The following is a 12,917-nucleotide window of genomic DNA, read 5'->3' on the forward strand; positions in this document are numbered from 1 at the left end:
TAACAAGTTCAGGATGGCAGAGTAATATGAAAGACTGTAAGAGCATCGATCCTTAATGATCCGGAGCTATTACACAAGGCGTGAATTTATTACCAACACACTTTCTGTGATGTGACCCTGTAGGTGGGATTACATGCAGTCAAACGTTTTGTTACATGCAGTCAAACATGCCTAAATGACACTGAGTTTTAATCATTAATTCCATATTCACGTTGAAAAGAAGCCTTAAATAGAAATTTTGACAACCCAAGATATAGCTATGTGAAAAATAATTAAAATAATTATATTCCTACTTATTTAAGACGGTAGAATTAGTTCCAGTGAACAGTTTCCTGACACTCTGTTTAAGTCTCTATTCCACATTCATGTTCACTTTTAGTATGAAATAGATGGGATTTTGGCAGTCAATAGCGGAGTGGTAAAATATAGAGAGCTGAAATTGTAGAAATGAGTGTTCCACATTAACAAGCATAAGGCAGTGGGAAAACATGAAGCAAGAACAGTTAATAGCCCCTTTGGATGGAGAGCTTGGTGCTAAGAGTCACTAGGATATGGAATTTAGGGACTCCAAGGTGTGGTCCCCGAGATGGAGAATGAAAAAATGATTTATGACAGTGGGGTCTGAGTTCAAGAGAGACTGAAGTAGACAATTGGTTATCCATTTGAGGAGCTAAGACAGCACACCTGGGTGGGAATGGCATCTGATGCCATATCTGTGACCAACTGAACACAGGGGGTCCAAATGTTTACAAGGCTTCAGAATTACTTGACTTTTTTTTTTTTTTAAGAAACCAGTTTCTTTTTTTTTTTTTGAATTTTTTTAAATTTATTTTTGGATGTGTTGAGTCTTCGTTGCTGTGCGTGGGTTTTCTCTAGTTGCGGTGAGCAGGGGCCACTCTTCGTTGCGGTGCTCCGGCCTCTCATTGCAGTGGCTTCTCTTGTTGCGGAGCACGGGCTCCAGGTGCATGGGCCCAGTAGCTGTGGCTCGCAGGCTCTAGAGCACAGGCTCAGTAGTTGTGGAGCATGGGCCCAGTTGCCCCACAGCACGTGGGATCTTCCCGGACCAGGGCTCAAACCCGTGTTCCCTGCGTTGGCAGGCAGATTCTCAACCACTATGCCACGAGGGAAGTCCCTTACTTGATTTTTAAATGCAGAAGAGGGAATGTGTCTGTGACTACCAAAAAGGTGAGAAATATGTAAAATTTGATTTTTATTCCTGTTAAAGACTTCACAAAATGAATTTCACGATTGCAAAAAGAAGCCCCTCCACAGATATCCCTGGAAACATCAGCTTGATTGTCTTTTTGTTATTTTCAGTTGGAGTGTGTTTGTGATTCCAGCCAGGAGGTTGTTTGTGCAAAGATTACTAGGAAAAGGAGGGAGATGGTTGTGTACATTTCAGTGAGGGTGAGTGCTTAGCAGACTAGAAATAGAATGTAGTGAACAGCTGTTGATTTTGTCAGTTAGCCAGCAATCAGAGCATCGCCTGCCCATCATGGTGACCCATGACCTCTGTCCACCAAGATTGGTGCAGGTGATGTACATGAGCCATGTGGGGACAATCGGATCCCACAGAGTCTAAATATATCTCTTCTTACAAGGTAGACAAGGGGGAGCACTGATAATTGTCTCCTCTTACCACATGGATAGGGCCTCTTTGTGTCAGGTAAGAGCCAAGACTTAGGGGACAAGGGAAAGCAGCACTGAGACATAGAATGAAAGCGAATACTAATACTATATGTGAAACTAAGGGCCACCATAGGATTTCTTAGTAACATGCCATTCCTTTCTTGCTTAAAAGCTACTTTGAATTGCTTTTCTTTCTGACTCCTTCATTGAAAGTGACTCCACTAATATACTATGTGTACATTACTTGGTTCAGGATATATGGTCACTATAAGAAGCCCATGCCATGGATATGTTAAGAAAGGAGGATATTAACCATGAATGTAGTATGAGCTCTTGTCTTTATAAAAATATGCATAGAAAAAATGTAGAGCGCTAATATTTTCTACTACTGATAGAAAACAGATTTGTACTTGAGACAAGTAGAGAAACTAGGATTAATCTTTTAATGTGAAAATTCAGAAGCCAGGTCAATGCTCTTTTCTAGATGTAAGTAAATCCCACGTCCCTCTACATGCCAATGGGCCACAGAGCAGGAACCTCTCTGAGGCTGGTAAATGCCCAGACTTAAGAACTCTTGGTGCTGATGAGATATAAAAGATCCTTACCTTCACAGCAAAGTTTGTCAGATAAGGACATTCAGGTCAGAGAGGTTTTAAGTGTCTGAGCCAAGACTAGAACCCAAAGTTCCTACCTAAGTACTAACCTAAGTGCAGAGTCTCTTCCCTTCCAGTCTACTTATTATGTGCAAGGAAGGGGGACATGTTCTGGGGATGAGGAACAATACAAAGATCTAAAGTACAAGGAGTTGTGTTGGGTTGGAGGAGAGAGTTGGCGTAATGAGGATATTCATCATTTCAGTAACTAAACTCTCCTGGATAAACTCCAAGAACTTCTGCCTTATTCTGATTTCTGTTTTCTAGTGCACAGAGTTAAAAGTCCGTTCCAGGTGTTATGCTTCTGATACACAGGCAAGAGGTTGACAGCCTTCCAGAGACCTGAAAGAAGTGACTGAGTCCTCTAGACAGCACTGACTTCTTTAACTGTAGATGCGGCTGACCGGGTGGGAGTGTCATCGGTCTCACAACTCCACTTAATTTTTTCCACCTTCCTCTTTTCCACTCACTTTACATTTTCCCTCCTGAGTTTTAATGATGCGAACAGCACTGAGGGACCATCATCTTCCATACCTAAACTGAAAATGGATTCACATAACAGTTTTACAGCACTGAGCATTCAAGTCACAACTGCTGTCTGGTTTGCCTTGCTCTGTCTTAATGGCCAACAGAAAATACTCTCAGAGACCTGCATAGAAAAGCAGAGAACTTCTTAACATAATAATAGCATCTTAACAATTCACTGGAATGCATTATGGGCTTAGCTGGTTTTAAGACTCTGTTCTTTTCCAAGCTTCTGATGCACTTTTTTCTTCTCACTGCCGATAATGAACTCCATTCTCTTAATTTATCAGTCACTCAAAATCTGAGTGACTTGAAAATTGAATACCATCCACTTGGATAAATTATTTGGTGTAATGCCTAATGATACAATGTAAATAATCATATCAAATCTTACCCTTGAAATCCTAGTCCCACATTCTATTAGCCCATTCAACCTAGCCCACAGAATAACTGGTGCTTAGGTACTGTCACTGAATTGCAATGTTGACAATAAAATTATGGGTGTTATTTATCAGATAAGGCATCTGTTACGGTTCTAGAAGACAATCACAGAGATGGCTGCTGCTTACATACAGATGGCTGAAACTCCAGTTTCAAAGATCTTCCTGAAGTACAGTAGCTAGTTAGGAAGCTCAGGTACTAATGACACCCTTAAAAGAATGCATTTGAAATTTGCAACAGACACATGCTCATGAATATTTGAAATGAAAAAAAAAAAAGCCTGAGGTTTCAGTGATTGATTGCACAACCACGTCTGCATTTACTGAAAAGGCAGGGGGGTGGGTACGGGAAAAATATTGCCTTGACTGAGTTTTTAAGAGAAGTGATGTGTAGCAGTTGTTGAGGTTGGGGAGAAAGGATGTAATTAATTACACCCAGCACTAGTTTCTTGATTGAATGGAGGGTACACCAGCTCTCAGACCTTTGCCAGTGACAGATTGGAGCTGCACAGATGCAGTAATGGCCCTTGCAGCGGGAGTCATTGTATTAGGTGTCAAGCGATGTAAATCACAAGCAAAGAATGCAAATCCCCACTCACAGACCTAGATTAGAGTGAGCCACGGAGTTGAATTATTATGTGAAATGTCTTTCTGCTATTAAAACACAAAGAGACAAGCCAAATTGCCCTTTAAACAACTGTAGACACCAAACTTCCACACAGGGAATTTCTTTATCTGTGTTTTATATGTAGGCAATACTTTGGCTATTGTTCCCTCTGATTCTCTGTGGCTAAAGAAAGAAGAATGGAGGATGTCTTAGTCAGCTTGGGCTGCCATAACAAATACCATAGACTAGGTGGCTTAAAAAATAGAAATCTATTTTCTCATAGTTTTAGAAGGAGGGCTTGGCTTCCAGGGAGATCTCTGTTCCTGGCTTGCAGATGGCTACCTTGTCACTGTGGTCTCACTTAGCCTTTCCTCAGTGTGTGCGCATGCAGAGAGAGAGATCTCTCTCTTTCTCTTCTTATAAGGCCACCAGTCCTATCTGATTAGGATACTACCCTTACGACTTTATTTAAACTTAATGACCTCCTAAAAGCCTTATCTCTAAATACAGTCACCTTGGGGGTTAGGGCTCAACATATGAATTTTCAGAAGACACAATTCAGTCTATAGCAGAGGTGATGCTCTTTGGGGCTGAGAGCATGATTATTTTGTACCAATGAGACCTGTTCTCTCTTCTTGGGAGTAAGCCACAGGATCTAATAAGCAAAACAGAGTGTAATCAGGGTCCTGCAGCTGTCTATTAAGAACATTGTCCATGCAGAACAGAAATGAATAAGTACTCAGTGGTATTTGGTAGCCATTTTTAAAGATTATGACTTTCTTTTTCTAACTTACTTCACTTAGTATGACAATCTCTAGTTGCATCCATGTTGCTGCAAATGGCATTATTCCATTCTTTTTATGGCTGAGTAGTATTCCCTTGAGTGTACGTACCACATCTTTATTCATCTGTCAATGGACCATTTAGGTTGTTTCCATGTTTTGGCTATTGTGAATAGTGCTGCTATGAACATAGGGGTCCATGTATCTTTTTTTTTTTTTTTTTTGCGGTACGCAGGCCTCTCACTGTTGTGGCCTTTCCCGTAGAGGAGCACAGGCTCCGGACGCACAGGCTCAGCGGCCATGGCTCATGGGCCCAGCCGCTCCACGGCATGTGGGATCTGCCTGGACCAGGGCACGAACCTGTGTCCCCTGCATCGGCAGGCGGACTCTCAACCACTGTGCCACCAGGGAAGCCCCTGCATGTATCTTTTTGAATTATAGTTTTGTCCAGGTATATGCCCAGGAGTAGGACTGCTGGATCCTATGGTAATTCTATTTTCAGTTCTCTGAGGAACCTCCATTCGGTTTTCCTTAGTGGCTGCACCAACTTACATTCCCACCAACAGTGAGGTAATTTAGAAAGAGAAACACAAATACCATATGATATCACTTATATGTGGAATCTAAAATATGACACAAATGAACCTATCTATGAAACAGAAACAGACTCACAGACATAGAGAACAGACTTGTCCCAAAGAAGAGAGGTGGTGGGGGAGGGAAGAGGGATGGACTGGGAGCTTGGGGTTGGTAGATGCAAACTATTATATTTAGAACGGATAAACAACAAGGTCCTACTGTATAGCACAGAGAACTATATCCAATCTCCTGGGATAAACTATAATGGAAAAGAATATTTAAAAAAGAATGTCTCTATGTGTATAACTGAGTCACTTTGCTGTACAGCAGAGATTGACACAGCATTGTAAATCAACTCTACTTCAATTTTTTTTAAAAAAAGATTATGACTTGAATGAATAGTAGAGTTCAGGTGCCATCAAACTGTGGACACTTGGGCTATTCTTCCCAAATATCTGAGCACTCTCATTTTCTACCTCTTCCCTCCCATAATCCCTTGCTAACAATAGGGAAGATGTGGTGTCAATTCTGTTAGGCCTTTTTTTCCTCCTGCCTGAACCTCATGACATTCCTCACCCTCACTCCTTTCTGACCCATATGAATTTATTTTCTGAAAACAGAGAGCTAGAGGTTCCCAGGAACAGCCAACTAAGGGATTTCTCTTTGTCAGGAGCTACACTAATAGCTCAGTGACTCAGAGGCAGAGATTTGGGACACATTTGAAATTGCATATAATCATATCCAAAAAACCCCACAAAACACTAATTCAAAAAGATACACTCACTCCAATGTTCACAGCAGCATTATTTACAATAGCCAAGATATAGAAGCAACCTAAATGTCCATCAATAGATGAATGAATAAAGAAAATGTGGTATATACACAATGGATACTACTCGGCCATTTAAAAAAATGAAATTTTGCCATTTGCAATAACATGGATGGACTTGGAGGGTATTATGCTTAGTGAAACAGGTCAGACAAAGACAAATACTGTATTATGTCACTTATATGTGGAATCTAAAAAAGAAAACAAACTAGTGAATATAACACAAAATAAAACAGACACATAGAGAACATACTAGTGGTTACTAGTGGGGAGAGGGAAGGGTGGAGGGGCAAGATAGCAGTAGGGGATTAAGAGGTACAAACTACTATGTATAAAATAAATACACTAAAAGGATATATTGTACAGCACAGGGAATATAGTCAATATTTTATAATAACTATAAATGGAGTATAGCTTTTACAATTTGTGAATCACTATGTTGTACATCTGAAACTTACATAATATTGTGCATCAACTATACCTCAATTTAAAAAAAAGAAATAGCATATAATCCTAAAGTTGACATCAGGTGAATCACTCTTAATGCAAATTTAAAAGCCATTCAAAAGTGATTTTCTTATTTGCACTTGGGATGTGCTGACAGGACCCTGGCTTAAGGCAGTTTAAAAAACAATAGATATGCACTGTTATTATTAGCTGCTGTTAAGATGGTTATCATTATATTCAACTCAATCTTTGTTTTTTTTGGGGGGGGCTGCACTGTGCGGCATGTGGGATCTTAGTTCCCCAACCAGGGACCGAACCCGTGCTCCCTGCATTGGGAGTGCACAGTCTTAACCACTGGACCACCAGGGAAGTCCTCATTATATTCAATCTTGGTCTTTTACTGACCACCAAAGCCCATTTCCCTTAAGGGAAAATAAAAGGCAAGTCAGTCTCAACCTTGAAAAATTTTCCCTCCATTTTTGTGAACGCCCAAATTAATTCAACAGTGTTCCCAAGATTAGTGAGCAACAATTAAATATGACACCTAAATACATTCGCAGGCTTGCTTAAACCACACTCTCTAGCATCTTTGTTCAACTATCCACCGCAGCCATAGCCTACTGGAGACTGATCCCTAAACTCAACAAGACTTTTTGTGAGCTCAGCCTCTGTATGCACTCTGTAATCTGCAGAGAAGCCCATACCCTTCAGTAAACCCCCAATCATTATTCATCCTCAAAAATTTTATTTTAATCAGATTTTATTTTAGAAAGTTTTAGATTTAATGCCCATCATTATCAGTAGTGATACTCCTCTTGCTGATATTAGTAATTTGTGTCTTCTCTTTTTTAATCTTCATTACCCTGGCTAAAGGTTTATCAATTTTATTGTTCTTTTCAAAGAACCAGATTTTAATTTCCTTGATTTTTTCTATTATTTTCCTGTTTTCAATTTCACTGATTTCTCCTCTAAGTTTTATTGACTCTATTTCTCTTCTTATGTTTGCTTTAGGCTCAGATTGCTCTTCTTTCTGTAGTTTCCTAAGGTGTAAGTTTAGATTAATTGATTTTAAATCTTTCTTCTTTCTAAATTTAATGCTATAAATTTTCCTTCAAGCACTGCTTTTGCTGCATCCTTACAAATTTTGATAAGTTGTATTTCCCTTTTTTTAGTTCAAAATATTTTAAAATTTATCTTGGGGCTTCTTCTTTGATCCATGTGTTATTTAGTAATGTGTTGATTAATCTCCAAATATTTGGAGATTATTGATTTTTAATTTAATCTTATTGTGGTCCAAGTATATACTTTACATGACTTCTATTCTTTTCAATTTGTTTAGGTGTTTTTCATGGCCCAGAATGTGATCTATGTTGGTGAATGTTCTATGTGAGTTTGAGAATATGTATTCTGCTGTTGTATGGAGTAATCTCCAAGTGTCAATTAGATCAAATTTGACTGATGGTGTTTTTCAGGTCAACTATACCATTTCTGATTTTCTGCCTGCTTCATCTATTAATTAATGAAAGAAGGGCAGTGAAACCACCAACTGTAATTGTGGATTCGTCTATTTCTCCTTGAAGTTCTATTCCTTTGCCTTACATACTTTGACAAACTGTTGTTATGTTTTCTTGGAGAATTTTCTGTTTTCTCATTATGTACTACTCCCTCTTATCCCTGACAATTTTCCTTGTTTTGAAATCTACTTTGTCTGAAAATAATACAGCTACTTCAGCTTTCCTTTGTTTAGTGATAGCATATTCCTTCATCCCTTTACTTATGAACTACCCAAATATTTATATCTAAAATGGGTCTCTCATAGACAACATAGTTTCATCCACTCTGAAAATCTGTTTTTTAGCTGATATATTTAGACCATTTGCCCTTAAAATGATTATTGATATAGATGGATTAATATCTATTTACTATGGTAGTAACCATTTTTATTCCCTGCTCTAATTTTTTTCCCTCTATTTCTGCCTTCTCTGGTTTTAATTGAGCATTTTACATGAGTTTATTTTATCTCTTCTCTTAGCATATCAACAATAGTTTAAAACAAAATTTGACTTTCTAATAACACCATGCTGCTTCACAAGCAGTGCTCACATCTTAGATTATTCCTAATTCCAAACTCTTATCCTTTACAATATTGCTGTCAATAGCCTCACTTATCCAGATGCTGTAATCAAGCAAATATTCTCTTACTATTATTTGAACAGTTACCTATCAAATAAATTAATAATAATTAAGTTAAAAGATTTTACGTTACCTTCATTTATCCCTTCTCTTAACATTCTTTTTTTCCTAATGTAGATCTGATTTTCTACTTAAATCATTTTCATTCTCCCTGAAGAATTTCTTTTAATATTCCTCGCAGGGCAGGGCAGCTAGCAATATAAGACTAAAAAATTCAGAAACTCCTCAGCCTTATAAAAGTTGAGTCTCTCAAGCATTGCACTGTGGCAGGAGACTCCATGACACACACTTAGCTGTTAAGAGCATCTTCTCTATACTCCAACTGCCTGGGTTTGAATCCAAGTGCCACTGGGTGAGAAAGAACTGAACTGCTTTAAGGTTCAGTAGCCTTATCTCACATTTATACAGTGAGAATTAGTGCTCATCTCACCAGGTAGCTGTTAGAATTTAACACTATTCACTTTGTACCACTTTGGCTGGTACATACTAAGCACTCAGCAAATACTAATTGTTACTGTTCTGGGTGCCACTATTCACAGAACCAAAATCTGGGGACAAAGCTGACAATGGGAAAAAAGTAACAGTACGAGCATCGCAGATTTGGTGGCTCCCTGTGATCACCAGGAAAGTTGCAGTAGAAAAACAATCCGCTAATTTAGCTCCTTTAACTTCTCTCCTCCTAAAGCAAAGCTCTGGGACTGCCACTGCTTTTGAAGGTCTGCCATCAAGCCACAAAATTCAAGACTGCTCCACAAATAAGTCCAGGTTCTAGCTAAGGACTTCCCTCAATAAAGCATATGGTACTTCTACTTGCTTGACTTCCACTCCTCTTCCTTAAAAGCACTGATAATAATCTCCAAGAGATTGTTAATAAGCAAAGAATGATCCAAGATAGTAGATACAAGAAAGTGGCCTCAGGAATTACAGAAGTCCTGATAATTCCTAGTACTCTACAATTCTGCTCTGTTGAAATGCATCCTGTTCAGCAGGTTACTGTAAAAGCAGAAAAGAATGACAACAGGCCATCGCCAATTCCTTCTCTGTGACCCAGCATTTCCCAGGTCCAAGATGTTGAATGCTGAATGACAGAAAGGGACATTAATCAAAATGGAATTCAATATTGCAGTCAAATTGAGATTTAGTATATGAGAGGTTTGGGGGTTTATGCAATCACTTCTCTAAGAGGTTGAAGCACTCTTCTGCTGTGGCAAGAGACAGTGCGACACACAGAAGTCCTAATAATTCTTAATACTATCGTTCTGCTCTGTTGAAATGCATTCTGTTCAGCAGATTGGTGGAAGAGCACAGAAATCTGACAACAGTCCAGATACTGGTCTTGACTTGAAGTTAGATAAACACTACTTACCACAACATAAACATTTAAAATGACCTACTAGAAATTTACTTTTTTCTTCCTGGAGTGTAAAAATCTTTCTTCTCACAGTTGCTTTGAGTGCTTAAAAACACTATGTAGATTACCACACTGCACTTATGATTAGAGTAAAAATTAATGTTTTTAAAGTTGCATCAGTTCATGTAAAAGATTCACTAATAAATGTGCTGGGGTAATCTTAAAGGCCAACCATGCCCAAACCCTATACAAGCTAAGTTTATCTTAACATCACTAGGATGGTTTAATATTCAGCTTCAGAATACAGTAAAAATAGATAATTATGGGGGGTTTCTAAATATTAAGCACAAACAAAAGTTTGCTCTATTCAAAACCTTGACACGTTAAAATGAGAATATAGGAGCAATTAACGAATTGGTTGAAACTGATGGTTTCTCAAGTTCTAAGACACTGTCCTCTGGAATGCCCTCTCTGCTTCTTAAACCCAGATATAGAGAGGCACATTCTTTGAGAGTCTTTAATGAATGCTCCAATGAGGCAGAATGAACAGTAATGCATGTTGAAGGTCTTATTTCCCTCAGTCACTTCTAAGTATGTAAGACTTGCCCCCCATCTGTCACTTCCAAAATTACAATCTGTGTATGCTTTCACAGGTTGTGAAGTGAGGAATGGCATATGAAACTTTGGCCCTAATAAGAGAAGCTTAAGTTAACAATGAATGGGAAAGAAGATACAGGAAACAGTTCTTCAAAGCAACAGAGTCTTCTAGCTCCGAATTCTAAGATCAAGCTCTAAGATCAGAAGCCTCACCCTTATTTCACAATCTTGCTTTGGGTACCTCGAGATAGTTTAAATATTGGGAAAAAAACCTATTTCATCCACCCATTTCTTGTATCCACTGACAATATGGACTCTCTGTTCGAGCTGAAGGATTTGGTTGATTACCAGGCAGGAGAAACTGATAGGGCTAAGTGTGCCAGGCATCTTGCAGCAAGTGGGAGGCCGGATGAGCCCATCATCTGGAAAGTTTCCATTTAGCACAAAACATAACATTATTGCAGGAAAAGTCTCAAGAATTTCTGTGACAGAAGGGATGCTATATATTTCAAGGAGTAAAATGCAGTGTAGAGCTTAAATTGATTCATTGATATATATGAAACAAAAACTATTTGGATTATCAAGGCGGTATTTTGGGGGCGTTCTGCCAATTAAGAATGAGCTAATTAGCAGCTCAAAGGAATAGAGTGCTTACTGTAGGTTTTTAAATTTATAATTATCTGGATAGGGAGACTCCTACACAAGTAACCTCCCCCTTGTTCCATTTATTACTTGGGATGTTTTGAAATGGCTAATTTAATGCATGACCTTGTACTATTTTTATTTACCCAGATTCAAGAGGACAGGGTATAGAAATTGGCTGTGAAACAAGTTCACAAAATAAATTCTATTTGAAGCCCAGGCATGGCATTGTGAAAGGCAACCTTCATGATGTTTTGGCAAATAGAGAAGTCTATAGTTGATGCTTATTTTGCATAATGACATTCCAAGGGAAGGAAAAGGTATATTTTCATGAGAAATTAAGGGGAAGACAGGGAGGAAAGGAGGTTTTTTTTTTTTTAAACATCTTTATTGAGGTATAATTGCTTTACAATGGTGTGTTAGTTTCTGCTTTATAACAAAGTGAATCAGTTATACATATACATATGTTCCCATATCTCTTCCCTCTTGCGTCTCCCTCCCTCCCACCCTCCCTATCCCACCCCTCCAGGCGGTCACAAAGTACCGAGCTGATATCCCTGTGCTATGCGGCTGCTTCCCACTAGCTATCTACCTTACGTTTGTTAGTGTATATATGTCCATGCCTCTCTCTCGCTTTGTCACAGCTCACCCTTCCCCTTCCCCATATCCTCAAGTCCGTTCTCCAGCAGGTCTGTGTCTTTATTCCTGTCTTACCCCTAGGTTCTTCATGACATTTTTTTCCTTAAATTCCATATATATGTGTTAGCATACAGTATTTGTCTTTCTCTTTCTGACTTACTTCACTCTGTGTGACAGACTCTAGGTCCATCCACCTCATTACAAATAGCTCAATTTCGTTTCTTTTTATGGCTGAGTAATATTCCATTGTATATATGTGCCACATCTTCTTTATCCATTCACCCGATGATGGACACTTAGGTTGATTCCATCTCCTGGCTATTGTAAATAAAGCTGCAATTAATATTTTGGTACATGACTCTTTTTGAATTATGGTTTTCTCAGGGTATATGCCCAGTAGTGGGATTGCTGGGTCATATGGTAGTTCTATTTTTAGTTTTTTAAGGAACCTCCATACTGTTCTCCATAGTGGCTGTACCAATTCACATTCCCACAAGCAGTGCAAGAGTGTTCCCTTTTCTCCACACCCTCTCTAGCATTTATTGTTTGTAGAGTTTTTGATGATGGCCATTCTGACTGGTGTGAGATGATATCTCATTGTAGTTTTGGTTTGCATTTCTCTAATGATTAATGATGTTGAGCATTCTTTCATGTGTTTGTTGGCAGTCTGTGTATCTTCTTTGGAGAAATGTCTATTTAGGTCTTCTGCCCATTTTTGGATTGGGTTGTTTGTTTTTTTGTTATTAAGCTGCATGAGCTGCTTGTAAATTTTGGAAATTAATCCTTTGTCGGTTGCTTCATTTGCAAATATTTTCTCCCATTCTGAGGGTTGTCTTTTGGTCTTGCTTATGGTTTCCTTTGCTGTGCAAAAGCTTTGACGTTTCATTAGGTCCCATTTGTTTATGGAAAGGAGGTTTATATTTTATTTCTTAGAGAACACCACTAAAGATTAGAAATAATGACATTTCTGTCTACTATCACCATAGTTGGAGTCACAATTATGA

The 12,917-nt window shown here is 38.6% G+C and overlaps 1 protein-coding gene across 1 annotated transcript in view; it reads right to left on the reverse strand.

Annotated features, from left to right (window-relative positions):
* USP26 (ubiquitin specific peptidase 26) overlaps positions 1-12,917 on the reverse strand; it is a 115,558-nt gene that overhangs the window by 14,888 nt on the left and 87,753 nt on the right. The window lies entirely within an intron of this gene.

This window comes from Orcinus orca, chromosome X (assembly GCF_937001465.1).
Source record: "Orcinus orca chromosome X, mOrcOrc1.1, whole genome shotgun sequence".
Taxonomy (NCBI): Eukaryota; Metazoa; Chordata; class Mammalia; order Artiodactyla; family Delphinidae; genus Orcinus; species Orcinus orca.